The sequence below is a fragment of the Rhineura floridana genome, chromosome 1, assembly GCF_030035675.1.
Source record: "Rhineura floridana isolate rRhiFlo1 chromosome 1, rRhiFlo1.hap2, whole genome shotgun sequence".
Classification (NCBI taxonomy): Eukaryota; Metazoa; Chordata; class Lepidosauria; order Squamata; family Rhineuridae; genus Rhineura; species Rhineura floridana.
Genome location: NC_084480.1, coordinates 112,565,224 through 112,591,924, shown reverse-complemented (window position 1 = coordinate 112,591,924; position 26,701 = coordinate 112,565,224). Strand labels below are relative to the sequence as shown.

General features: G+C 39.2%; 1 protein-coding gene and 1 long non-coding RNA gene across 19 annotated transcripts in view; both read left to right on the top strand.

The window, feature by feature from the left end:
* Positions 1-26,701, top strand: part of PTPRD (protein tyrosine phosphatase receptor type D) — a 2,140,456-nt gene that overhangs the window by 1,620,476 nt on the left and 493,279 nt on the right. The gene's annotated exons all lie outside the window — the stretch shown is intronic.
* LOC133386117 (uncharacterized) overlaps positions 23,237-26,701 on the top strand; it is a 40,589-nt gene continuing 37,124 nt past the window's right edge. Inside the window, exon 1 of one of the 2 annotated variants that reach the window (XR_009763065.1) lies at positions 23,237-23,399. This is a non-coding gene — a long non-coding RNA (uncharacterized LOC133386117). Of the gene's footprint in view, positions 23,400-23,595; positions 23,686-26,701 lie in introns of those variants that run through there. The other variant, XR_009763064.1, reaches the window with a different exon arrangement.

The window sequence follows — 26,701 nt, the reverse complement described above, 5'->3', positions numbered from 1 at the left end:
CCCCCATCCACACATTGAGCATTCTGGTGAACTCCCAAACACACTTTCTAGTAGCCATCTTCCTAACTTTTGCAGTCCAGGGCACCAGGAGAAGATACTTGAGAAGTGACTCAGATAACAATCTCAGTTGTCAGGCAGGCATCTGTACTCTTATCATTTCATAATCAACTCCCAATGAACTTGTGTTATGAGTTGTTCAATATTAAACAAAAAAATCCAGTTAATATTTATGATTTTTTTAACAAATTAAAAAAGGCTTAGGGGCTGAATGAAGATGACTTACAGAGGAACTGATAGCTCAGGAGAACATTACAGTAATTTTTAGGTATCACGTTACCTTGTTTTAGCAGATAAAGGTAAGCCTTTTCTTGCATTGCATCATATCTACTTTTACTGACCACTGTTCTTCTTATTCCTGTTTGCTAAGATAGAAAACAATAGCTTAGATATGTTAAAAGGGTATATAAAAGCAAAAGGGTAACAGGTTTGCAAAGCAATATTTTGGAACTGAATTCCTACATTTCCCCATTGAGCATTTGGCTATGTAAGATCAGTTAATGCTGTTAAAACTATAGCTCGTAGCACTGCCTACCTGCTGTGTTGATGTAGTGAGAAGTTCTGGTACAGTAATGATTGAATGGCTTACAGTATTTTTGAAAAATTACACTGGCGCTATTTATTACATTATGTTGCATTTAAGAACTTCAGCAGAAAGAACAAGGTGGGTGGGTGGTGACTAATTTCCAAGAAAGCTCACTTCAAAACATGAGAGATACCGGTTTCTCAGTGTGTTGAACTGGCAAATTCATTTTAGGGAATGAATAAGGTTTGCTTGCAGAGTACTTTGAGGATTGTCACTGAAGGTTGATTAGATAATCGCACAATGAGTATAGATTGTAATTTCCCTTTTGCTTGTAATTGAACATCCCTCTGAGTGCTCTTTCTTTACTGCAAATCACCAACAAGAGGACAATATAATATGATGCTAGATTTTAGATGTTAGGTGTAAACTTAAAAAGGTGGCTCTGTAGATATGTATATTCTAACCTTTTGATTGTCTGAGATGATAGTAGATTGTTTAGCAATTAATCCATTTGTCTATTTCATTATTCTATTTCTTCCAGAAATCCAAAGCATCCTCCTGTGATGGGGTACCCTTGTCTTTCGTTAGTTTAAGTAAAATCAGAGGGAATTCAAAATTCCTAAAACAACTCCTTATAGTTCCTTGTTCTTCCTTTTTTTTTTTTAATGGAACAACTGTCATAGTTCCAGCTTTTTCAAAAGATTAAACCAGTTTATGGAGTTTTGGTAGAAGTTGGCTTTTGACCAAAGGTGACAGTATGTTTATAATGAAGCACCAGTGAGCTTGTGTGTAAGTGTTTGCCTGCACAAGCCCTCTTTTCTTCTACTGTTTAATACATATGCCTAGTAAGGGATAAAGATTAATTCCCTTGTGCATTCCTAATAGCTGTAATGTTGAAAAGTCTTGGGGGAGTCAGGAAAAGATCAGCTGTACAGTCAAGTCCTCTCTCAGCTTCTGTAGAAGTTTTCCCTATGAAAAAGTTCAGAAAGCTAATAACTTTCTTCATCCTACTCGTATTATTAGAGAAGTTCTAATCCTTGTGTTTCCATGGAGAATAATTGTCAACCTGTTTTTATTTTTAACGTTGGAATGGAGTTTCAATGCCATCTGTTCATAATTCACCCCTAGCTCATTTCATACATTTGGCAGCCCCCATCCTACTGCATTCAGGACTGTATGCACCTTTTGAAGCCACTGCTCCAGTGGAAATCAAGGAGGCGACAGTGTGCCACCCACATGAAGATAATTGGTAAAAACGATACCATTTAGATCACAGGACCTCCATGTGATCTGAACCAGATGATTAGCTATATAGAGAGAGCTTTAAAGATCATAACCCACACCTTTAATTGAATACAGAAGCTAATAGCTGCTGTTGTTGTGTGTGCATGTATAACACAGTTGCCTGAATTTTTGGATTCTCCTTGCAGGCACAACTATAGGGGCTGTTGTGATGAACTCCTGTACTTCAAAATTTACGACTACACCACTGGTTGCTGCTCCAGTACAAATTGTACAAACATAATTGCTTTTAAGTGGGGAAAACTACTTGGAAATGCAATTTCAGATCTCCTGTATCATGTCTCTTTTGGCCCTTGCAACAACCCAAATCTATTGAACATTTCCCAGGACACCACAATTAAATGAAATATTAATGTACACGAGGTATTCCAAGTGCACACGGTGTTTGAAACTTTGTGTACTTAGCTATCATGGCTAACAGACTTCATGCATTTATCTAATCCTTTTAAAATAGCCGAATAAGCTAGTGGCCTTCACCAGATTTTATGGCAATGCCCTGCAAGTGATTTATGCTTTGTATGAAGTTGTTCACTTCTTTTTTGTCCATTTGAGCCATTGTGTGGCACCATTATTTATCTTAATTTATGCATTTCTTTCCAAAATATATGGCAAATATTGGGTTGAAATCAGTTAGTCTCTTTGATGGAGCTTGGATTGCCAAGTATTCAATGAATAGCTGGCATGCTTGTGCTCCGGTGGTATAGCTCCTTTTTGGAAATTCTGCCTTTAGAATGCAGATGCACAGCTTTACACCAGGCTTTGGTTGCTGCTTGACATGTTGATGAACAGCATTTGAGACCACCCAACAACTTTAAAGAATCCCAATACAATACCAGCTATCACCCCCTCAAGAAGCATAACATAGGTTCATAACGTCACTGTAGATGTTTGCCAGCCTTTGAAAATGTAAGCATTTAAGACTGTACCATCAATGTCGGGCAGAATAGTATTTACTTTTTCTATCAGATTTTAACTCTTTAAAAAAAACCTGTGCCATGCTTAGAAGGATGCCTTTTTCAGCGTTGAATACCAAAATCTTTACTCCTTTAAAAAATGATCATTTAACCAGGGCTTTTTTCTAGAGAAAAAAGGTGCTAAGTCTCTCAAAAAGATGCCATATCAGTTCCTGGGAGGATGGCATATCATCACTCTCAGGGGCACTTGTGGCCACATTTGGAATGCCCACACAAACAGCCACTAGGCTTTTAGCCACTTGGAGTAGCTGTTACCTCTATGTGTGTGTGTGTGCTTTTGAAATGGAAAGGCAGCACAAACGAATGCACTTTTATCAGTAGATGTCACATATCATGTTTGACAACTGCTGCATTTTGAAAAACGGTATTAAAGAATTGTTTGTTATTGTTGAGATAAAGGGATATGAAATTAGTGATTTGTATATGTTTTTATTATAGATATATATCAGTTTGCCTCATGGGAAGTAATTCAATAACAACAATCTTATTTTTCTTTTCAATCAGCTTCATTCACTATAGTGAGAGCTGTGGCATTCAGACTGTATTATAACAGTTAAAACAAATGCATATATGAACAGTTTTTTTAAAAACCACAATGATATATACAAAAACAGTTTAAAACAACAACAGCACATCACCTAAAATCAGTTCAAAAACAATTTAGATACAACTGGGGTAAAGATCTCCATTTAGAAGGCTTGTTGAAAGAGGAAAGTCTTTAGCAGCAACAATAGCACATGCTCAAAACGCACGCTCAAAGAATTTCCTATTCTGCTTACAGATTTGGCTATTTTCTTGGATAGCCATTCTGTGCCCTCTCAATTTGATCAGTTTGATATGTAATAATCACATATTCAGTGTTATTAAAGAACTTTTAAAGAGAACTAGTCACAAGAAATAGAATATATTTTCTTCTATTTGCTTAACGGTCCTCCCTGACAAGGTGCGCCTGGCGCCATCACTGTTATCTTTTCGGCGCCAGGTCAAGACTTTCCTTTTCTCCCAGGCATTTTAGCATGTGTTTTTAAATTGTTTTAAATGTTTAAATTAGTACAGTACAGTATCTTTATTGCGGTCACAGACCTGTAATGGAAAGAGTGCACAATGGGTTAAATACAAAGAGTAAAAACAATGATGTTTACAAACAAGGATAGCAGAATACATGATCAGGGATAAATTACAATATAATTCTCTGACGAATAATTTGGGCGGCATTAATAAATTTGGCAACCATAAGTGTATGAGATTTATTAGAACCAGACATCAAGGTTTTCAACAGGGAGTCAGATGACTTGCCTGGGAATTTCTTAATTATAGATTCTAAGTACCTAGATCGTTCGGTAATATAAAAGGGGCAGTCAAAAAGAACATGGGACAGGGATTCAATGGTTGCAAGGTTACAGGGACAAAGTCTCCGTTCAAGGGGAATACCCTGAACACGGCCTTCAAGGAGTGCAGAGAATAAACAGTTAAACCTAGCCTTAGAAAAGGCTAGGCGGTATTTGAGAATGACTAAAAATTCTAAATATCGAGCAAAAAAAGGAAATGTGAATCCTAGGCCCAAATTTGAGGGGGAACAGGTCCTGGCAGCCATCGGGAAAGCAGTTTGGAGATCTATATCGTTGATGCGGGTTTCAATGGAGCGTCTAGCCGATTCTAAATCTAGAGAGGCAAGAAACTCTATAGAGAAACCCAGACTTGTTAGTTTGAGCTGGAATATTGTATTCCAGCTGTTTGGGAAGGTATCAGTCCAAAGCAAGGATAGATAGCCTGAAGATGTAGATGTATATACTTGTTTAAGCCAATATCTAAAGGCAGCAATCCAAGCGACGGATTCAAGGGAAGTCATGCCAGACTCTAAACGTAGGGCTGCTGCAGGTACACACCTAGGGACACCAAAAAGGGCACGGAGAAAAATAGATAAAATGGATTCAACTGAAGAATTAAAACTCCGGATCCAAAGTGATATTCCAAAAAACAATTGGGGAAGAATTTTAGCTTTAAAAACTTGGATGGCAGCTGGAAAATACTGTCCACCCTTAGTAAAATAAAAATTTAAAATACTCTTTAATGTGTTGCGAGCGGTCTGGACTGCGGAACGAATATGGGGTATCCATGAAAGGGAGGAATGGAATGTGACACCAAGATATTTATATTGTCTAACCTGGGAGATCTTCTGGTCGCTGATTGTCCAATCGGAAACTGCTTTCCGGTTGGAGAAGACCAGAATTTTCGTTTTGGAGTAGTTAATTGAAAGAAGGCTGTCATTACAATACTTTTTGAAGGTCCTAAAGAGTTGTTTGAGTCCGACTTTAGACAAGGATAGGACGGCTGCATCGTCGGCATAAAGTAGGAGGGGACAGATTTGGTCGGCCACCTTAGGGGGGTGAAAATCAGGGGAACAGCAGCGGGCATTCAGGTCATTTAAAAAAAGATTAAACAACAAGGGGGCTAAAATACATCCTTGCCTGACTCCATTAGTGACGGGGATGGAGTTGGTTAATGTTCCATCTGGGCCACATCGCACACGCATGGTGGTAGACTGGTGTAATCGTATAATAAGAAATAGAAGTCTCTTATCCATTGTGGATTTCATAAGTTTGGCCCACAACTTGTCTCTAGGGATGGAGTCAAAGGCAGTTCTTAAGTCGATGAATGCCACAAAAAGTCCGTTACCCCTAGGGCCTTTGTATTTATCTGCCAGGTGGTTTAGGATGATGCAATGATCGAGTGTGGATTTACCCTTCCTAAAACCCGCCTGTTCCCGGCCAAGGATATGATTTTCCTCTACCCAGGAAGATAGTCTGCAGTTTAGATAGGATGCATATAGCTTGCCCACAATTGAGAGTAAGCTAATAGGTCTATAGTTTGCTGGAGAGTCTCTAGACCCTTTTTTGAAAATGGGGATTACTATTGCTTCTAGCCAGACTGTAGGAAGGCAGCCAGAATTATTTATGTTTGTGAATAGAGTGGCAAGTAAAGGGGCCCACCAATCTTGGTGCATTCTTAGTAATTCAGGGGGGATTAGGTCAAGTCCCGGTGATTTACCTGATTTTAGGGCATTAATTAGTGTTTTGATTTCAGATTGTGTGACAGGGGGCCAAAGAGGAGAGGACGAAAGATCGATGGGTAAAAGATAGTTCAAGGGAGAGTCTGGAGTTTGAAACATTTGTGAGAAGTACTGCTCCCAAATATGGGAGGGAATATTGCAAGGAAATGGATTAGGTGACATTAGGGCGTCAGAAACTATTGCCCAAAAGATCCTAGTATTATTCAGCTTAGATGCATTTATTAAGGCCTTCCAGCTGTCCTGTACTGCCTGTCTCCTTTTAGTTGCAAGGAGGAGGTTATATTGTTTTTTGATGATGTAATACTCCGTGGGTAAAGCAGTTAAATTGCGGGATCTGTACTGACTATAGATCTTTCTCAGATGATTTTTTGCAGCTAAGCATTCTTTGTCAAACCATTTAGAAGAATTTTGATGGGAAAGAGTGGTTGGGGTTGGTTTGGGTTGGGAGAAGCGTAGACATCAGGTGGGAATATTCATTTAGGACGCATACCGGGTCGTCAGCAGTCATTATACGGTTTTTAATGTCTCGGGTCTGAGAGGAATTGTGAAAAACCGCAGTCTTAGCAGCTAGTGCAGCAGACCATTTGGGTCTCTTATGATTAAGTGAAGATGGCTTGTCCACTATATTATATTTAATCAGAGAATGACACTTCTCAGGCAAAGGGAGCGAGAAATTTAGGGGTAAATGGTCACTGTCAAGTCTAGAACCAACTGAAAATCGAGTGTTCGGGTGTAAGAGCTGTTGAGAGATTAAAATATAGTCTACCACACTGCTTCCTTGGGTTGAAACGTATGTAAATTCCGCACAATTATCGACAGGCTTAAGACCGTTTAGTATAACTAAATTTAAACGTCTCACTAGATTTATTAGGCGTATTCCCCTGTAATTTACCTTGGGGTCTTTGGATGTCCATACGTGCACAGGAACATAAGGTTCAGTATCTGCCCCCTCCCAAAGTCTGGAGGAGAAAAGGGTGGGATTATCGGGTCCAATTCTGGCGTTAAAATCCCCCATTATGATGAAATAAGCTCTGGGGTGGGCAGATTTAAGTCCAGTTATGAAGTCTTCTAGGACTTCCCAGGCCTGGTTAACCTCATTCATAGAAGGAAAAGGTGGTATGTATATATTGATTATTAACAGAGATATGTATTTCAAATCTAGAAGAACTGCAATTGCTAAATTCTCACAAAGCGGGAAGGTCTTAAAATTAAATGGTAAGGAAGTCGATATTAGCGTCACTAGTCCTGCCTTTGATCTGCCATTTCCTCTTCCTTTAGGGGGCACTGCAGGAAGAATAAATGAGGTGAAACCGTCCAGGTATATTTTGTTAGAGCACCACGTCTCCTGTAAACAAATTATGTCGAAGGACGTTAAGAAAGCAACTAAATCTTGATTTGATTGTTTGGACGCCCAGCCAGCAATATTCCAGGAGAGGAATTGAAGTTGGTCTCTTACTGGATGAAGGAGTATCCGGGAGGTCCAAGATGGTAGAAAAGGTCGTCAATTTATTTCTGTAATCTGGTTGAGTGTTCCAGCCGTGTCCACAAATATGGCACCTGAATGTACAGGAAGAGCAGTATGTTTGTTGTTGTTCGATGAGGGCTTGGCACGACAGGGGGGAAAGTCACCAAGTTCCTCTGTGTCCAGAAATCTGGCTCGAACCCAGTCCTCCTTGGACAGAGGGGGTCTGGAAACATGGTTCGTATATGATACTGTTATTGAACCTGGGTGGTTCTTCTTAACATGGTCAGAGAGTATTTTGGAGTCATGGCAGCCAGAAGAAGTTAATAGATGTTGAGGTGATGGAGCACTAAAGTGGGATCCCCTAGAATTTTCTTGGGCTACCGGACATACAAGGATGTCTCTTAGTTGGGTCAGTCTTGTAATTATCTCTTGTTGGCAATTAAAAGGAAGAGATTGGTAGGACTCAATGAGCTCTTTTTCTTCTGTATATAGGGCGGTTGTGTCAGCCACCAGTAGACTGGGAAAGATGTCCTTTAGTTCTTGAGTAAGTTGTGGCAAAGGACTGGAGGGTAACGTAGAGTTAGCACAAACTGATCTAGTAAGTCCAGGCTGATGATTGACTAATGGAATAGGGGGGGCTACGTTGACAAAGTAGCATTGGATATTTATACCTCGTTTCCTTAGTTTCTCTCTGGCGTTGTAGATCTGGTTGGCAAAAGTCAAAGAATGGAATGTCACAATCAGACGCCAAGGCTGTGTGCTAGAAGATAAGTTGGTCATATATTTGATGTAATTGGTACGGCAAGGAGCAAAAAGGGACTGACTGAAACAGGTGTCCAAAAATGGGATATTAGGGTAGACAGGTTGGTTACCAAAGGTTTTGAAATGACATGTGATTGCAAGCTTTTCTGGTATCAATTTGAGTCTCCAGACGCTGGGTTTAGGTGGGCTTGTTGTTTTGCATGCAGTATAAAAAGTTTTCTGCGGTGCCTGCGAAGGTAGATGTCTTTCCACAGAGGTAGATATACTTTGATCACAAGATGGGGTTATACTTTTTTCCTTTGGGCGTGTCCCCTTTGTTTCCCGCTCATTTTTACTGTTTTTAGATAAATGTTGCTGAACCGAGTTTACACGATGAGTGTGAGAGTCCAACAGTTTAAAAAGAGGCTTGAAGTTCATTTTTCCTACGGAGCTGGGTTTATAGTTTTTAATATTCTTTGGGTTTTTTGTCATCCTGGAGACTGCGAGGGTTTTCGTGAGTCCCTTGCCCTTATTCTTGCCGGGCCCTTTGCTTGTCTCTTTGTACTGGGCACGAGTAGTTGAAGGGCTCACCGGGGATCCAGATTCTTTTGTTTTCTTGTGTAAGAGAGGCCCCATGGCCTGGACCAAAGTGGTTAACAGGCTGTTTGTTTCTGTAATATATGCTTTAATTAAAGTCAGCTCTTTGAACAGAAGCGGTTCCCAATTCAGGGGAGGGGGTTTAAGGCCCGGGGATGTTACGTGGGTTAAGGGCTTCTTCGCTGGAATCATCATAGAAGAGATTGAATGTTGCCTCTGGGAGTCTTGAAGCGAGTCGATGGTAATTATCTCAGAAGGAGGGCCATCAGTTTCCAGGCTTAAGGAACAATTAAAGCCAGCGTCCAATAACTCTTCTGCTAAAGTTTTGGCGGCTGAAATAGGTTCACTTGGTGTATTAAGGAGATGATAGTCTATTGACCAATCGTGTGGGCTTTCAGACTGGGTCGTATCTTTCTGGGCGCTTTGCAACTACCGGGGGAGTTGCATATTTTCATACGTATGCGTAGGAAGGAAGAACTGGGTAATCTTTGCTTGGTGTTTTTGTTGTTGAAACTCCTCCTCCCCCAGAGATAAACCCAGTTCCTGGCGTCTCTTTCTTGTAAGGACCATTTGTGGGAACTTTGGGGGATATTGTGCAAAAAGAAGTAGCACCTGATTATAAATGTTTTTAAGTAGCTCTTTAAATCTGAAGCTGCCACCGAAGAAATGTCTCTTGGCAGGGAGAAAAGCAGCTACAGAGAACGTTTCCACAGCTCACGGCAGCTGTTGGAACATATCCAGAGTAAAATGAGATGTAATAGTTGCTCTGAAAGCACAACAGCTCCTGCTCAGACTACTGGAGGAGGAAAGTTCCGACAGAAGCAAATTGGAAGGATTTATGATTATAGTCCGGAGAGGAGATATGAAGAGCAGCTTACCGGAAGAGATGGCACCGGAAGTCTCAAATGTTTAAATTGTGTTTTGAATTGTTTTTCAAAAGATGTGTTTTAAATTTGTATATGTGTTTTTAGTGTTTTTAGGTACTGTAAACCTCCCAGAGAGCTTCGGCTATGGGGCAGTATATAAATACAATAAAATAAATAAATAAATAAATAATTTAAAATTCAATGTAGGAAAAAAATAAGCAATTACTGTGATTTTATTCTAGAAACAATGTTTCTTCCTTTTAAATATTCACACTAATGCACACAAGCATAGCAAATTTCTTGGAGAACTATAAAGTGGACTTTTTCTATTCTGTAAACCTGTTTGTTTTTGGCTCTCCTTGATAGATTACATTTCTTAATGAAGTTTGCCCTCACATAAACATCAGTGAATCTCAAAATACAGTAAACAAGACTAACTCCCTTGGCTCCCCTCTCAACTTCCACATGTTAAGAAAAGGTTAGAAGAGGGAGCCAACTGTACTTGTAGAAACTTCTCAATGTGATCTGGAGCCTTGTGCAGTTGGAGCTCCTGATTGCATGGAGAATTTTCTAGTTGGTTCCTCTTCACACCTTCTGTCAATGCATGGAGGTTGGGGGTGGAGTCAGGCAGGAAGGCACAATGTCTGTGGCAGGGCCAGTGGCACAGTGCTGCTACCTTTAAAGTGAGTGGAGACTTTTTATGTGGAATAATGCAAGAAGAGGGTTGTATTTCAAGGATATTTGACTTTATTTGTGTGTGTGTTGCTCTCACACAGTGGATGTGAAATGTAACTGTGTTTACAATGCTATTTTACCTAACATAGATTCTTAGTCAGAAGCAAGTTTGGAAATGGAGTGTTGTCTGGATTATTATTATTTTACAAAAACCTGAGTTGTTATATTTTCTTTCACCTTTTTAAAAAAGTTATTTCGGTCACACACTACAGTATAGCCCTAGGAATTCTTTTTGAGTTGATTTTACGAAAATTGCTATGCAGTATTGTGACAGTAATTTTACACTGCAGTTGCTAAACTTGACATTAAAATGCGTCTAGTAAGGCACATATTATCAGTTTTTGAAGTTTTCTCAGACAGAAGTGGAAAAGCCTATTACACAAAATACCCCACTGAAGTTACTTTTTCACTGCTCTAATGTTGTGTTATGCTTATCATTTTTGAGGCAGTGACTCAATCACTGAAACAGCAGTGAGTATTTGTAACCAGGGTTTACCACACTGTGTTTAATCCTGAGTTTCAAAGTGTGTTTTAAATATGTGGCTTAATTATGTGCATGAGAGTCTACAATAGTATTAATGCCAGGGGGAAAAAAAAGTATATAATGGTACACTTCTCACAAGTGCAGCACAACCATATGAGTATCTGCTCAGAAGTAAATCATACTGAATTCAATAGGATTTACTCCCACTTACATGTGCATAGAACTGCAACCCTAGAAACATTTTAATAATAGTACGACTAACAATGAATGTTTATTTTGCAGCTGCACACTGTATTAGGCATGTGCTGGGCATGGTCTGAACTTGTGTACCTAATCATCAAGAGCAAAATCTTAGATAATGCCACTTTACCAGGTACAATATGGTAATATGTACTTTTGGAGTTGCTTGTGGGGCCAATGTTTTGAGAGTTGCCTCTGTGTATGTGTGTGTGTATGTTTGAGAATCCCTGGGGTGAGGGGTTGGGAGTTCCTGTGTGTGTGTGTGTGTGTGTGTTTGGGGGTTCCAGGCCATGGGAGGGTTTGGAGTCCCTGTGTGTGTGTGGTTTTGGGGGGAGTCTGGGTGTGTGTGCAATGTGTGCAGGGGCAAAGCCCCTAGTAAAACATATATTTTTTTGCATCATTCATTGCTCTAACGGAGGAAAGATGGTTCAATGTGTTACACATGGAGAAGGCACTCACACCATGGTATAGAACAGCAGTGTCCAGTAGTTTTTTCATACTTACCAAAATTGTGGCAATTGTATTAATATTTTCACCACGTGACCCACAACAAGCCCCAACCCTGTTTTTGAGGGTAGAAAAATACACAGTAATGTTTTGAAATATTTATTGATAGGATTAGTGAAAAATCTGACATATCTTTTAATTAAGTAGTGTAGGAAAAGCAGGTATAAAATCAGACTAAATCTCAACTCTGCCTCCAAATTTTTGTCCAATATCTGTGTCCTATATTTTGATTTCACCATTTTACTGCATTAAAAGTTGATTCTAAGAGCCACATTGAACCAAAAATTGGTAACAGTTTTGGAATCACTGTATGTAGAACTGCAAACTCATTTTGATTTAAAATAGGAATCCACATTATAACAATTGAATCACCTTTCAGATGTTGAATGTTTTGAAGTAAAATCACATCCATCTCGAAAAGGGCCCCCTCCAAAGAAAGAAGCCTCACAAACCTGAGAATTGTAGATCTCTAAGTGTATTTTGCAGCATACAGGATTCAAGGATAAATCTGTGATTTTACGGGTGGAGGATGGACATTTTTTTGAACTGATACATGTATAAAAGAATGTAATTTAAAATTATTTAAAACTAGGTGGTAGAAGTAAAGCACCATTCACCACAGGTCAAAAGCCATTTCACTGCATTGGATGCCAGGGGTATAGAACTGATAAGTATTCCACTATTATTCAATTTCAAACAGTCATGACTTCTCCCAAAGAATCCTGGGAAGTGTAGTTTGTGAAGGTTGCTAAGAATTAGTAGGATACCCCTATTCCCCTTGTTGAGTTATAATCTCCAGAGTTCTCTGGGAAAGGGACTGACTGTTAAACCACTCTGGCAATTGTAGCTATCTGTCCTGCCTGCCTTTCTTCTCAACTCCAAGAGGTGAGTAAAAGATATTGGTGAGAGATATGGGAAGCTTCAGGGTCTTATGTCCTGCTTTTGCTACTTCAGAAGTAGTTGAATTTATATCTGTTCCTCAACTAGTGTGGAAGTAGATGTTTAAAGCTGAGCCACAAGTTTGTCATTTTGAGCTTCAAGCTCATTTTCGATTGGGTGGTGAAACCAAGGAGGGGATCTAGGTGGATTAGTGAATTAGTGAAAGGGGGCACTATCTAGAATCCACCCAAAGCATGGTTGGCTGGGCCATATCATTTATCCTCCTCTATTGCCACCTCCATGGCCCCATTGGAGTGCTACCTGTGAGGACACATCAACTTAATAAGTTGTCAGTTCACTATTCAAATGACACAAAAAACATATGGATATGGTTGTGTATTATACTGCAATTTATCTACTATACTATACGATACGATACGATACTATCAGGTGTAAAACAGGGATGTGTCATTACTCCTACCTTTTTTGCTATCTTCATTGTTATGATTCTACACCTTATTTAGGGGAAACCTCCTACTGGTATGGAAATCATATACTGAACAGATGGAAAGCTTTTTAACCTCAGTAGGTTGAAAGCAAAAAGTAAGGTAATGTCAACCTCTGTCATAGAACTTCAATATGCCGATGATAATGTAGTCTCCGCACATTCAGAGAAAGATCTTCAAACTATCCTAAATGTCTTTGCAGAAGCATATGGAAAGTTTGGGCTCTCACTTAATATTAAAAAAACAAAGTACTTCATCAACAGGTGCAAAGTAGTCCCTTTGTAGCACCATCAATCCAGCTTAATGGTGTGATGCTGGAGAGCATTGATCACTTCCCCTGTCTTGGCAGCCATCTCTCTGTAAAAGCTGACATCAATGCTGAAATTCAACATCGTCTGAGCTCTGCGAGTGCCACATTCTCCCGAATGAAGCGTAGAGTGTTTGAGGATCAGGATATTCTCAGGGAAACCAAAATGCTTATTTACAAAGCCATTGTAATACTGACCTTACTGTGAAAACATGCACCATGTATAAATGCCTGTGAAACATGGACCATTTATAAATGCCACTCCCAACTTCTTGAAAGAGTCCAGCAACGCTGCCTCTGGAAAATTCTGCAAATTACTTGGGAAGACAGATGGACTAATGTTAGCGTTTTGGAAGAAGCAAAGACTACCAGTGTTGAGACAATGATCTTTCAACATCAATTTCACTGGACCGGCCATGTTGTTTGAATCCCTGATCACAGTCTTCCAAAGCAGCTACTTTACTTCCAACTTAAGGATGGAAAACAGAATATCGGTGGACAGCAAAAGAGGTTTAAAGATGTTCTTAAAGCGAATCTAAGAAAATATAACATGAACATCGAGAACTGGGAAGTCTTGGCCCGTGAACGTCCCAAATGGAGGTTGGCTATTATCAAAGGTGCCGTGGACTTCGAAGAAGCACGAATACAGGGCAAACGGGACAAACGAGCTAAGCAGAAGGCACGTCAAACAAATCCTCATTGCGACCATCTTCCATCTGGAACCCTATGTCCTCACTGTGGGAGACTGTGTGGATCCAGAATTGACCTCCACAGTCACTTACAGACCCACTGTTAAAGACCTTACCTTGGAAGACAATCTTACTTGGCCATGAGTGATCACCAATGAAAAATGACTACTATACTATATAACATTCTCTCATACTTATTATGTAGCGGTATTTGCAGAAAACAATTTGTAGGCATTGCCTGATCTCAGGTGAAACCAGGATAGGAAAGCTGCATCTTGGTTGCCAGGGGAAAAGGAAGGGTAAACTATGGAGATTCCAAGGGCTAGAATAAAAAGCAGGAAAAGGGAGGGCAAAACACCAGCTCTTTAGGACCCCAGAGATTCCTATTTCCTGATGTCCAAACAACACACTTATTACTCACAGCTCTGACTTCACTCATTGGTTAATAACAGTGACAGGCAGAAGTAGCCAGGCTGGCTCATTTACAGAAATTACTTAGGATACCTGAACATTTTGCTTCAAAACCTTCTTTCCATGTGTGCTATAGGCCTATCCCTCCTGAGGGCATGATTGAAGGCCTTTGCAGGCTCCATGGTACCTGAGGGCAACAGACTGGTGACCCCTGCTCTGCATGCTAGTTTGGAGAATGGAAGCCCATTCAAAAAGGAAGAACATTGTTCTGTGTCTCCTTATGCTTTAGTTATCTTTGAAATTTATTTTTAGAACTTAAAGAACATGTAAATTATTGTAGTGTGTTATGTATTAATGTTTGTGTTGTAGAAATAAAATTAGGCTCAGTTTTAAAATGATTTTTACATACAAAAATGTATCTCTTACCAGTTTAAGTATTTGTGTTCTAATTATATGCTTAGTAATATTTTTACTGCCGCATTAGAGTTTTACTGCTAATTTACTGTTGCTAAAAATAGGATAGTGCAATGAAAGTTGTGGAAGACTCTTAGCTATAATTATGGGAATAACTCTGATGTATAAAAATTAGCATTTAGCTCCATTCAAAATGTTGTGTGGGTATTTCCCAAGATAAGTTGTTAAAAGGTTCTTGACTATAGAGTCTGCCATTGGCAGATACATTTCTTTGCTTAATGATTTAGCTGCATTGTTACATGCAGCCAAAGAGTTAGTGTATGTTCCTATTTCTCAGCATTCCTAACACTTGTATGTGCATTATTCTATGAATGCAGCAACAATCCCCATGTAATGGTTTCTGCATCATTAATCATACAAGACTTGTATAAGCAAAAGACCTACTTTTTCATGAATGGAAGGTCCCCTTCCATTCCTAGAAAGAACTTAGATCAAATGGAGATTCTCTCTGCAAGGTAATATTCGCCAAATTGTTGTGCTCCCTGCAGCCTCCAGAACCACCTCCCATGCTTTCTTGGAGAGTTCCAAGCCTCCAGCAGATTTTGGGGGGGACATAGGATTGCAAGGGAAAGAGGAAATCGGTGGGACACACACACCCTTTCTGCCTGCTGGAACATCCAGTTAGTTGTGTTCCACTGCAGGCAAATCTGGATATAACCTATAATGTTGTGGCTATTTCTGATTAATGGATCCCACAACACACTGATAAAGCTTTGTTAATGGAGTCATATAGGGGGGATAAAAAATTTTACGTCACTTCAATTAGATTCCAAGCATGTGCACTCATGATATAGGAATCATCTGCATGATCCTTCCATGCATTGTGGGTGTATCATCCTCATTTTATTATTAATTGCTTGCATATGACAAATTACCACTGACAACCTTGAACAGTGCTATGAATACTTTGAATGATAATTCTTGTTGTGATGTCCTAGTAAAGTCTAACTGTTAATACAGTGTTTGCCTTAGCTGCTAAAATGAAAAATGGTAACTGTACCCTCTTAAGATTGTTCTTGGTATATGTGTGTGTGTGTGTGTGTGTGTGTGCCCACACACATGTACATGAACACATACAAACAAAGATATGCAGTACAGGCATACCCCTCTTAACGTCGCTTCACTTAACGTTGCCTCGCTATAACATACGTGCTCCATATGCCTGTATTTCTCCAGAAACGCAGCGCAGCAGCAGAGGCTTTAGTGCCTGGGGGTGGAAATAGACGTGATAGCGCCACCGCAAATCAGCTGGGAGGCACGATCACGATCAGCTGGGAGGCACGGCAGCGCAGCAGCAGAGGCTTTAGCACGGGGCTTTGAGGCTCCACATGAAGGAGAGGTAAAAAAAGTTTTAGAAGGTAGTGCTTCACTTTAAGGACATTTTCGGTTTACGTACTCGCTCTGGTCCCATTGAGTACGTTAATGCGAGGTATTACTGTATATCATTTATATGAAGTCTATGACTGCATATATTCTTGCAATTCTTGAGGTGCTTGTTTGGCCTTATTGAACATCAAGTGTATCAATCACAATACATTAGTAGATTTGAGAAGTATTGTCTTTATATAATAATGTAGTGGTCTAATAAGCTGTTGAGCTGTTCTTATCTGCAATACTTTAGCTCTCACACACAAACTATAAAATAAATAGTTTTCTAGGTCTGATCCTAAATTTAGAAATTTTGAATACACCTAATTTATTATAGAATTGCTTTTGTTCATTACTATAATTAGTATAGCAAATTAAATCATTAATTGATTATACCGATTTCCGTACTTATGGTTTGTGCATTCCTGCCTGGTCTCCCAACGATCTTTTATTTTAGTTCTTTGTGCAGATCATCATTGTAAAATTTGCGTTTCCAACAAACATGAAATCATGGCCAAGGTTTATAAGTCCCTGGCATTCAATGAAACAGCAGCAGAAGGATTATGGTAACCCATGGATGTCTGCTATCTTGAAAACTGCTGCCTATGAGATACGGTTCAGTGAAGTAGAAACAATAGCAACTAGACTGTGGTTAATTAACACTGCCCCATAACGGTAGCTTTGCTGTAGAACCACGACTATATATTCTCATTTAATGTATTTGAGTTGGTTTTGTTTTATTGAAGGGTTTTTTTGTACAGCAGGATTCATATTCTACAATAAATATATATTTAGTTGTTTATACATCAATGGGCTTAATATTGAGCTAAAAAGTTTTGCAAAAAACTTTGCCTGGAAGGAAAACCGTTTTGTTTGAACTGTTTTGATACCATGCATTGTCTTACAAACAAATTATTTTTATTAGCATTAGCAGTAACAGCAGTATAAAATGTTCTACTGTCTCAAGCCATCCAAATACCTGCATGTTCCTTTATGTCTGAAAGAATATGCCTTCAAGACAAGATCATCATGCATGGTCCAACCAGTCTCCATCATTTATCTTCATTGCAGCTAAACATAAGTATGCTAATACACCTGACTGAAAGGAAAACTATGAAATTAGAGTGGGTGTGTCCCTCAAAAATCCTCTCATTGAATAATACCCCCTGTCTCGCTGAGACTGCCTCTTGAATGAAAAACTGGCATGGAATCACTTATATGAGAAGTATAATTTGTGTGTTTGTTTGTTCGTTTATTATTTGATTTATATCCTGCCCTTCCTCCCAGCAGGAGCCCAGGGCGGCAAACAGAAACGCTAAAAACACTTTAAAACACACATAATGAAACACATGTTTCCCTGATGAACTGCTTAAGAATGGCAGACACTGCAGATTCCTCTTTTTTTTCTTTTTCTAAGGCAAGGTATATATTTGCTGTTTTCATTCTTCATGAAATATGAGTTTAATTCTGATTTTTTGCTTGTAAAACTAGAACTTCATTCATTCATTCATTAGTATAGCCGCACTTCGCCAAAAGATCCCTGGGTGCCTTTAATAGCACAATTAAAAGCAAATGCAAACTACATTAAAATGATAAAATAAAACAACAAAACAATAATTTCTAACAAAGTGTTTTAAATAATACCTGTCACATGTCATTTGGATAATTTAATAAGCAAAATGAGGCAGCATGGGTGACAGGACAACAGCACTTGTTGTGAGCAAAATACATCAATATATGTATTTTGTTTGTGATATGAGACCATAGTTATTTGACATATGAAAACAAATGTTTTATTCCAGAATTATGTTTCAGAGCATGTATTGTTATATTATTAATATAATATATGGTATGTATTTTAGATACATTCTGCTTTTCTTTCCTAAAACAAAGTGACTTTTCCACAATTACACTGAAATAAACAATTTTATATAATTATTTTCCATAAAAGATAATTGGGCTTTTTTAGCTGTTCACTAATAGATGAAATGCCAATCTCTTTTCCCAAGCGGATTAGGAATTTCATTGTGACTCTTAATGTAATCCATTATCTCTCTCAATAGTAAGAAATAATAAAAGCACATCACAATATGTAGTTGCCATTAACAGCTGACCTCGGAGCCTGGAAGCGCCAAGGTGATAGTTAAACAAAGGTTAGTGGATATTGACACCCAAGAGCTCTCGGCAGCTGCCCAGGGCCCCTGCTCCACCCTGACACTGGGCCTATCAGGGCCTCCTTGTAAAGATGGGATGCCCTATCTTAGCTGGTTATCTGTTCCCAAGTATAGGAGGACATTTTCATTGGTCTGATTTAATGCCCTACCATCTAAACTCTTGGAGGGCAGATATAATAAAATCCCAAGCAATAATAGACGCTGTCCCTGCGATAGCGTCGAGTCTTATCTTACATGTTTTGTTCAACTGTAGATACTATGCAGGGGCCAGAAAAGATCTAATATACCCAATTATGCAGTCCTTCCCAGGCCGCCCCCTTGAGTCTCTTCTGATCACTCTGCTTGAGGGTTCTGATAAGGCAATAACCATGCAGGTGGCAAAATTTCTGAACCTGGCCATCTCAATCAGACCCTGTAAGATTGTAAATGGCAACTAACTCAACTAGACCATTTTTTGTCTGCTATAGTTTCTGATTTCAAGCATTTTATCTTTTTTATCTTTTAATATTTAATACCATGTTTTTGTATCTGGTCGGTCGACTGTAAATAAAGATTGTTGTTGTTGAACAGCTGACCTCTGTTCAGTGGAGCTATGGAATTGAATAATACAATTTATGAAGAGAGTGAATGATTAGAAGAAATGGAATTTAAGTATAGCAAAATGATAGGGCAGCTGCTGGATGAGTATAAAAATAATTCCAAAATTGCACGTGTGAGGGGATGGATGAACCCTGTCTTTGATCTCCTTGGGCTAGTTCCTTCTCTTTGCTATAATGACTTTGAAGGTCCATTACAACATATGAAAATAATTGCACTGCATTTCTTTTTGATGGTGGCACAGTTTCACAGGTGAAAGCAATAAGCATAAAATTATATTTTTTGCACTTAAATTGTACATCAACAAAATGTCAAGGGCACAGATAAAAGTCAGATGTAAGTGTAGATAAGGTGAGCCTCTTGAAAGAAGGTATTGGGATAATAAGACATTTTGAAAGTCTCCATTATTCTTTTTACCGATATTTATAATCTTTGAAGTATAGTACCTAGAGTGAACGCACATACTTTTCTTTTAATACACACATTGGTTGATGGGTTTAATAGTAAAATATAGGATAGCACTGTTTATTCAAACCTCCAATCACAGCACTGCCTGAAATCTTTGAAAAACAAACCTAAAGAAACCCAGTGGGCAGACTCAGCAGATGTGGTGATAATTAATTGTCATCCAAAGAACGGAAGATTGTGTTATTTTAAAACCTGCTTGGTTTTTAGAAAACTTCCCAAACTAGGAAGATGTTCTGGTCTAGTATCATAACTATTCCATACAAGAAAATTAAATTGAAGCTTTTGAAGACTACTCAGGGGTGAACTTCAAAGGGACACTTATGGCTCTAACTGTAAAAAGGGTTGAAAAATATGTCTGAATTTTGTATTTCCTTCTTTTTTCCTTCCTGTTGGACTTCATGCTACCAACAGCAACTAGTGTCTCTGTGATGTTTTTCTTTGTACAAATTATAGGCTAGGCCAGCCTTTCCCAATCAGTGTGCCTCCAGATGTTGTTGGATTACAATCTTCATCTTTCCTGACCATTGGCAATGCTGGCTGAGGCTGATAGGAGTTGTGGTCCAACAACATCTGGAGGCACACTGGTTGGGAAAGGCTGGGCTAGGCGGTCAATGAGCTCTCTCTCTCGCTCTCATTTTAAAAACTGTTCCCTGTGTCAGGCTAGTGGTACTACATGTATATAATGTATTTTCCCCATTTGAAAGTACCTAGATTCTTCAGTGTTGAGTGCTACAGAGAGTCAGTTACTGTTGGAAGTGGGGGAAGAGCAACTCCTGTTTTGTTCTTTTGTTTATGTTCCAGAAGGGAGATAGAGTTTGGGTCCTCCAGATGGATAGGCTTGATTACCTTTACCTGTGATGCTCTGACTTGCTTCCTTCCGGCTGTTAGACTGTTACGTCTTAGGGGAAGCTTACCTGCCCCTCCTCCTCCCGCCCTTTCCTCTCTTCTCCGATTGACCAAGAGAGGGGAGACGCCTTTTGTCTCTGCTCTGTTTTTCCTAGCCATGGGGGCAACTCCCAACTTGTGCCTCCAACTTAGTTAGTTAGAACTAGGTATGCCTTTCTATCTACTATGTATTTCTATAAATAAAGTAGCTTTTCTTATTTTACTAAGTCTTAAGTCTCAGTGATCTCAATGCAGGGTAAAAGCCTGCTTTCTTAGGTAAATGTCCACACTGGCACACACACATTTCAGACCGCTGTTATTCTCTGTTTAACAAATATACTAATATACACAACAGTTACCACCACAGAAAGCCCTAAGATCAGTGCCTAGCATCTCCAAGTAGGGCTGAAAAATACCAATTTCTAAAATGCTAGAGAGCTCGTTGCTCATTGTTGTGCCCTCAAATGTTATTGGACTCCAGATCCCATCAGCCCAACCCAGCATGGCCAATGATCAGGGATGATGGGAATTTGTAGTCCAACAAGAGCTGGAGGTATCCATGTCAGCTGTTGTGGATGTAGACCACGGATGGGAAACTCAGACCCACCGGCTGAATGTGACACTTCACTTCCATCCACCCACCCACCCATCTATCTATCCATCTATCCAGTTAATAGAGGTAGATTCCGTTATTCTTTCCCTTCTGAATACAGTACGTGAAGACAGAGATTCCTATTTGTGTCCATTCCTATGGCCAGTATACCTGCAGTGGAGGTCTTAAAGGGAGTAACTTGTCAATGCACAGATAATCTTTTCATAAAAGAAAAAAGGTGTCATTATATGCCATCTGCATTTTGATTACATCATATAATTTAACTTTGTCCTTTGTGTTAAATTACAAAAATCAACAAAACATCTGCCAATAAGTTTTCTAATTTAGTTTAAATGTCATACATGGTAAATCAGAAACACATGAAACTTTTTGCCTGCAGTTTTCTTCAGAGTTTTTAAGTTCCTTATTGTTCAGAGTACACTTATGTGAAGACTGAAGACTAATTTAAAAGGACAAAATAAAAATCTAACATTGTATTATTGTCCTTTCACTTGAGTTATCAAAATTGAAAGCTTTTTCAGTAGGTAAACTTTGACAGGTAAAAATGTTACCCTTGGAGCATATTTCCTTTAAGGAGAACAGCAGTAGTTTGCAATACTGGTACAATGTAGCCCATCAAATTGTTCAAAATATATACTGATTGACCACTCAGATCAATTGTTATGCTGTACTAACAAATATATAATACTACAACACTGGAAGGAATCTTGGATTGTTCTGTAGCATTCCATAGCATTTGGAACAATAGAATAACAATCAATACCAACGGCTGTCATGCAGTTCTCTGCACTTAAGGCTTACTCTAAAAGCATAAGCTTAGTCATTACAAAATAAGAAAGAATTCAGATTTCATGTCTGTTTCTAAAATGTCTCCTCACTTCTCATTTTCCCAATATGAGTTCTGAAATTATGGCCTTTCTCTAACACCTAAATCAGATTAGCACCAATTTATTGTTTAATGTAATTGAATAACAGTTACTTAAATGTCACATTTATTTGTCTGATCATAGATATAGCTGTCTACCTGCCCAAGAGTCTCTAAAACAACATGAAGAAGTAATATGCTGCTGCTGCAAACATTTATAACCCCAATTGTAAAGCATGCATTTTTCTCTCAGCTATCTGAGAGAAAATATATTTCTGTCTTTTATTTTCTAGATAATGGAATAATTTGTTACTAGCACACACACCCCTGGTATATTGGACCCAGGAATGCTAAATGACAGGGAACATTTCATCTTTTAAATAGGTACATAGCATGTTTCAAGACTGTAGAAAAACAGCAGACCTTTTTGCCATTCTTGTTCGGGACATGCCTCTAAACATGACTGTGAACTACTTGAGCGACATTCCAGAACACAAATGATGGGGGGGGGTTAGATAAAAAAAATGTACTTCCCATTGTGACCCTGGCTGTATTCTTCTGGAGGTCGGGCTGCTGTATGTCCAGACCAGAACATTTTAACCAAAGCACAAGAAAGCCAAGAATGAGAAGCCTTTGGACCTTGTAGGTAGCAGAGTACCCATGTAAGGTAACTCAAGTGGAAAAAATGGATGTGAGTTTTCAGAGCTTTTTCAAAAATTAAGCTTTATTGAAAATATATAACAAAATTATCAATTAAAAGGCTAGCTATGGAAGTAGGGTTGCCACTGATCCTGTATCTTTAGGAGAAGAGAAAGTCAGCCAAGTGCAGGTGTTCTTGCAACCCTGTAATGAGAAAAACCACAAGGTGAAATTCTCCCTCCCTCCTCCACAACTTTTAAAGGTACAGAAGACCTCTTGGAGGCCAGGCTTGGCAACCAAGAAGTCTTCTGTATCTTTAAAAGTTGTGCAGGGGGAAGGGAGAATTCCACCTTGTGGTTTTTCCTATTACAGAGTTGCAAGAACACCTGCACTTGGCTGACTTTCTCTTCTCCTAAAGATACAGGATCAGTCTCAGGCCAAGAACATGGCAACCCTATACACAGCAGAGGTGATTGTCTTCTGCTTATTTAACAAAAAGTTGGAAGGCTTTAGATCAGCAATAGCCAGTGTAGTGCTTTCCAGATATTTTGGACTACAGGTCTCATTAGCCCCAACCACCATAGCAGATGGTAGTAATTATAGCCCAAAATATCTGGAGAGTACCAAGTTCGCTTCTCTTCCTTCACACATATCTTAATCTTATTTCTTGTAAGGACTCTTTGCTTCTCATGGCTTCTGGTACCTAATTAATAGTACAGTGAACTTTGATTAGATTAGAACCAGATGAAGGTTGGACATTTGAAACTCAGGAGGTCCAACATTAGCTGAAATGGGTGAGGGGGCTTCATAGGAAGAGGCCTTATACCATTGGTTTTTATAGCTTAGTATTGCAGACACTGACTGCAAGTGGCTCTCCAGGATTTCAAGTAGAAGTCCCTCTAGGGCTGCCAGGTCTCCAGTTTTTGCCTGGAGACTCTGGATTTTTGGAGTCCTATCCAGGTGAGTCAACCCAACCTTTGGACTCTCAGCTTTCCTTTTTAAAAAAGTAAGTTTCTAGGAGGTCTGGTTCAAGAGATATACACCAAAACATCAGCCACTGCCCCCACAGCTTCTGTTGAATGATCTCATCGCTGGCTGTTCTAACCCCACCCTTTCAGGTTTGTAGCCAATAGGTGAAGTCAGGGTTGTGATTGACAAAGGACTTGTAAATCTCCAGGCAAAAGCTATAACCCATTGCCAGAAAACTATTATTTTTTCCTGCTTGTCTGAAAATCTCATACACTGAGTAAGTTTATAGCTGCAGTAACAAAAGTCTCTTTCCTTCTTGTGTGCAGGAGATCTAAATGTCTTTACAATATGTTATGCTTTTCTAATTATGAGGAGTCAAACAAGTTTAAATTTTCCTGGGCTGCTGAATTGATAGCCTGTTTTGAAAACCTTCCCAATATGAAGCTTTAATCTTATACTTGCTTTTCTGGCAGTAAACTTCCAATGCTAATTCCCACATACCAGGAATAAACACCATTGAATTCAATAGGACTTACTTTTGAGTTGACATGGTTAGGCTTGTGCTGTAAATCAATAGGACTTTTGAATGAACATAGCAAAGGATAGTGTTTGGGTTGTAAATCTTTTTCTCCCTCTGCAATTCTATTTTAAAAGCAATTAGGGCTTACTTAGGTGTCACTACTTTTTATTTTGTAGGAAATTAATACTGATTTATTTTTTAAAAAACTGTTCTGCAATGACCAACTGGTTTTGACAATAAACCAGTAACCATAAAATAAGCAGCTGCAAACAGTAGTGTAGTGGCAAATTTAGAAGTGCAGGTTCCCTTTATAATAGTCACATCACACCTCATACCCCTCACAGCTATGTCCCCTTCTAAGATTATGCAACCTCCAAAGATTATTTTATTTATTGAATTTATATCCTGCTCTTACTCCCAAAGAAGCCCAGGGTGGCAATACAATAAAAACGCATTTTACTAAGCTTTCAGTCTATGCAATTATTAAGTGAGCTGATTGGACACCAGGAATCCCTGGGGTCCTAACCAGCTGCTGTTTTCCCCTCCCTGCAAAAGCTAGTGGCTTCTGTCTCCTTGTAACATCCATTTGAGATCAGATACACCTTATCAGTTATTTTCTGTAGATTCTACTACATAGTAAGTGTGGGTGGATGTTAACGAAGTCCCATGGTATATATGTCTACTCAGAGAAACAAGTATCTTTGTGTTTAATGGGGGTTATTCCCAGGTAAGCCAATACAGGATTATAGCCTAGGCTCTCTTGTGAGGAAGGGGCAGAGAAGAGTTCATGGTGAAAGGACCCCTTGTACATACCAACCTGGGAGTAACCATATTTGAATACAGTTGGGATTTATGCATGCAGCTAAACACACAATAAACATGCCAGATTTCTTGAAGCCTGGACGTGTACTAAACAGAGTAGTGGGTAGAGGGGGAAAAATGTCCCTTTTTAAAAAAAATTTGGTTAAAGGAAGCAAAGTTTGATGCCTATGATAAAAGCACTAAGGCTGCAATCCAATACATGTCTTCTCAGAAGTAAGCTCTGTTGGGGTCAATGGGACTACTCTCAGGTAAATATTGGATTGCAGCTTAAGTCCTCCTTTGCCGCCACTTTACATCTCCTTATATATCTTCACAACAAACCTGTGAGGTATGTTGGGCTCAAGGGCATCAAATGAACTTAATAGCTGAGTGGCGATTTCCAATCGTTTTTGCTCACAAGTGAAAAAGAAATAAAATGCTGTAGTTATTCTGAAGCATTAATAAATAGCCACAGCAAAAGAATCAGTGAATCATTGTTTGATTTTTAACTATTTAAATCTTGAATTTAATCTAGCATAAGCATCTGAACATAATTGCTATAAATCCTAAATCACTTTCAACCTTTTCCATGTGAAATACAGTGCCTGATTCTGCACTGAATGTAGCATTACCAGCCTAAGATCAGCAGGTGAAAGACCTACAGTAACATAACTCCACCTCCCCAGCAGAAACATTCAGACACACACCCAGCTATATGTATGCACACACACTTCCCCCTCCCCCAACTTATTTATTTCTCTCTTTCCCTCCCTAACTCCTGGCTTTGGGTTGTAACAAAAAACATCCCTTGGCTTAGAAAAAAAAACACACAGAGAGAAGGTTAGTCATACACTTTCTGTGTCTCTGCTCCAAAAGAGTAAAATACCAATCTGAGAAGGTTTCTAGTTACCTCTTTAGAGTGGAACTCCCTCCCCCACAAAAAAGATCAGTCACATGAAATTTCATTTGCATTGCTAGAGTTTTTTGATGATCTTCCTACAGTTTTTATTGAGATTTACACTTATCTGGTGGTAAGCCCCACTGAACACATTGGTAATTACTTCTGAGTAACCATTCTGCACTAACTGCATCTCCCAGATCAGGTAGTGCTGCATGGGGATTTCTGTGACCTTAGCTGACTGGCTGCTAGGATTTGTTTAGTTTTGGTTTTTGCTTAGGAATCCTGACTGGTTGTGGGATGCTACATTTTCTGCCTTACTCATAGGGAATATGATGTGGTTGGTATGGTATTCCATTTAGAAAATCATCACTGTCTTGTTTTTCTTTTTCTGTTTGCATTTCATTTACCTTTAACCTCACTCCCTTATATCCATAGAGCAACAACAGTGGTTCCATGCACTCAGCTCAATCCCCTTAAACCCATTGATGATGCACCTTGTTGTTTGCATGATGGTTTGTTTCTTGCCCAATAGTGGTAAAAGAGGATTCCCATACTGGGAAGTGTGGCTACAATTGCTGTTGTTCCCAAGCTACTGCTTGTGGAGATAGATCAAGCCACGTGTGTTTTCTGTCTGTCAATTATTACTCACTTGAATTGGGTTGGCAGTCAAAGTGAGTTTATAGCAGCCTGCAAGGTAGACAGAAAAGGGCAGAGAATCTTCTTACTCTTACTAATTTCTCAAACCTCTTTCTTAAGTGAAGGGTTAAGTCTGTAAAGAGGTTTGGAGCAGCCATGTTAAAAGGTAGGGGCAGGGAATTCCAGGCAGGGGGTTGGCAACCCTGCTTGGATATGAATATCTTAGCTGAGGATCCCTAGTCAAGCTTTATCAGCAGCACAATCCTAACCACATCTACTCAGGAGTAAATCCTATTGAGTTCTATGGGGCTTAGTCCCTTAGTTTAGAATTTCAGCCACCAGGGGCATCCATCTTTACTCCTGAGTGCTTCCATGTAACATCTCCACAACACCATACTACTTTCTTCCTACAATGGCCTTGGCCTGGGGGCACTT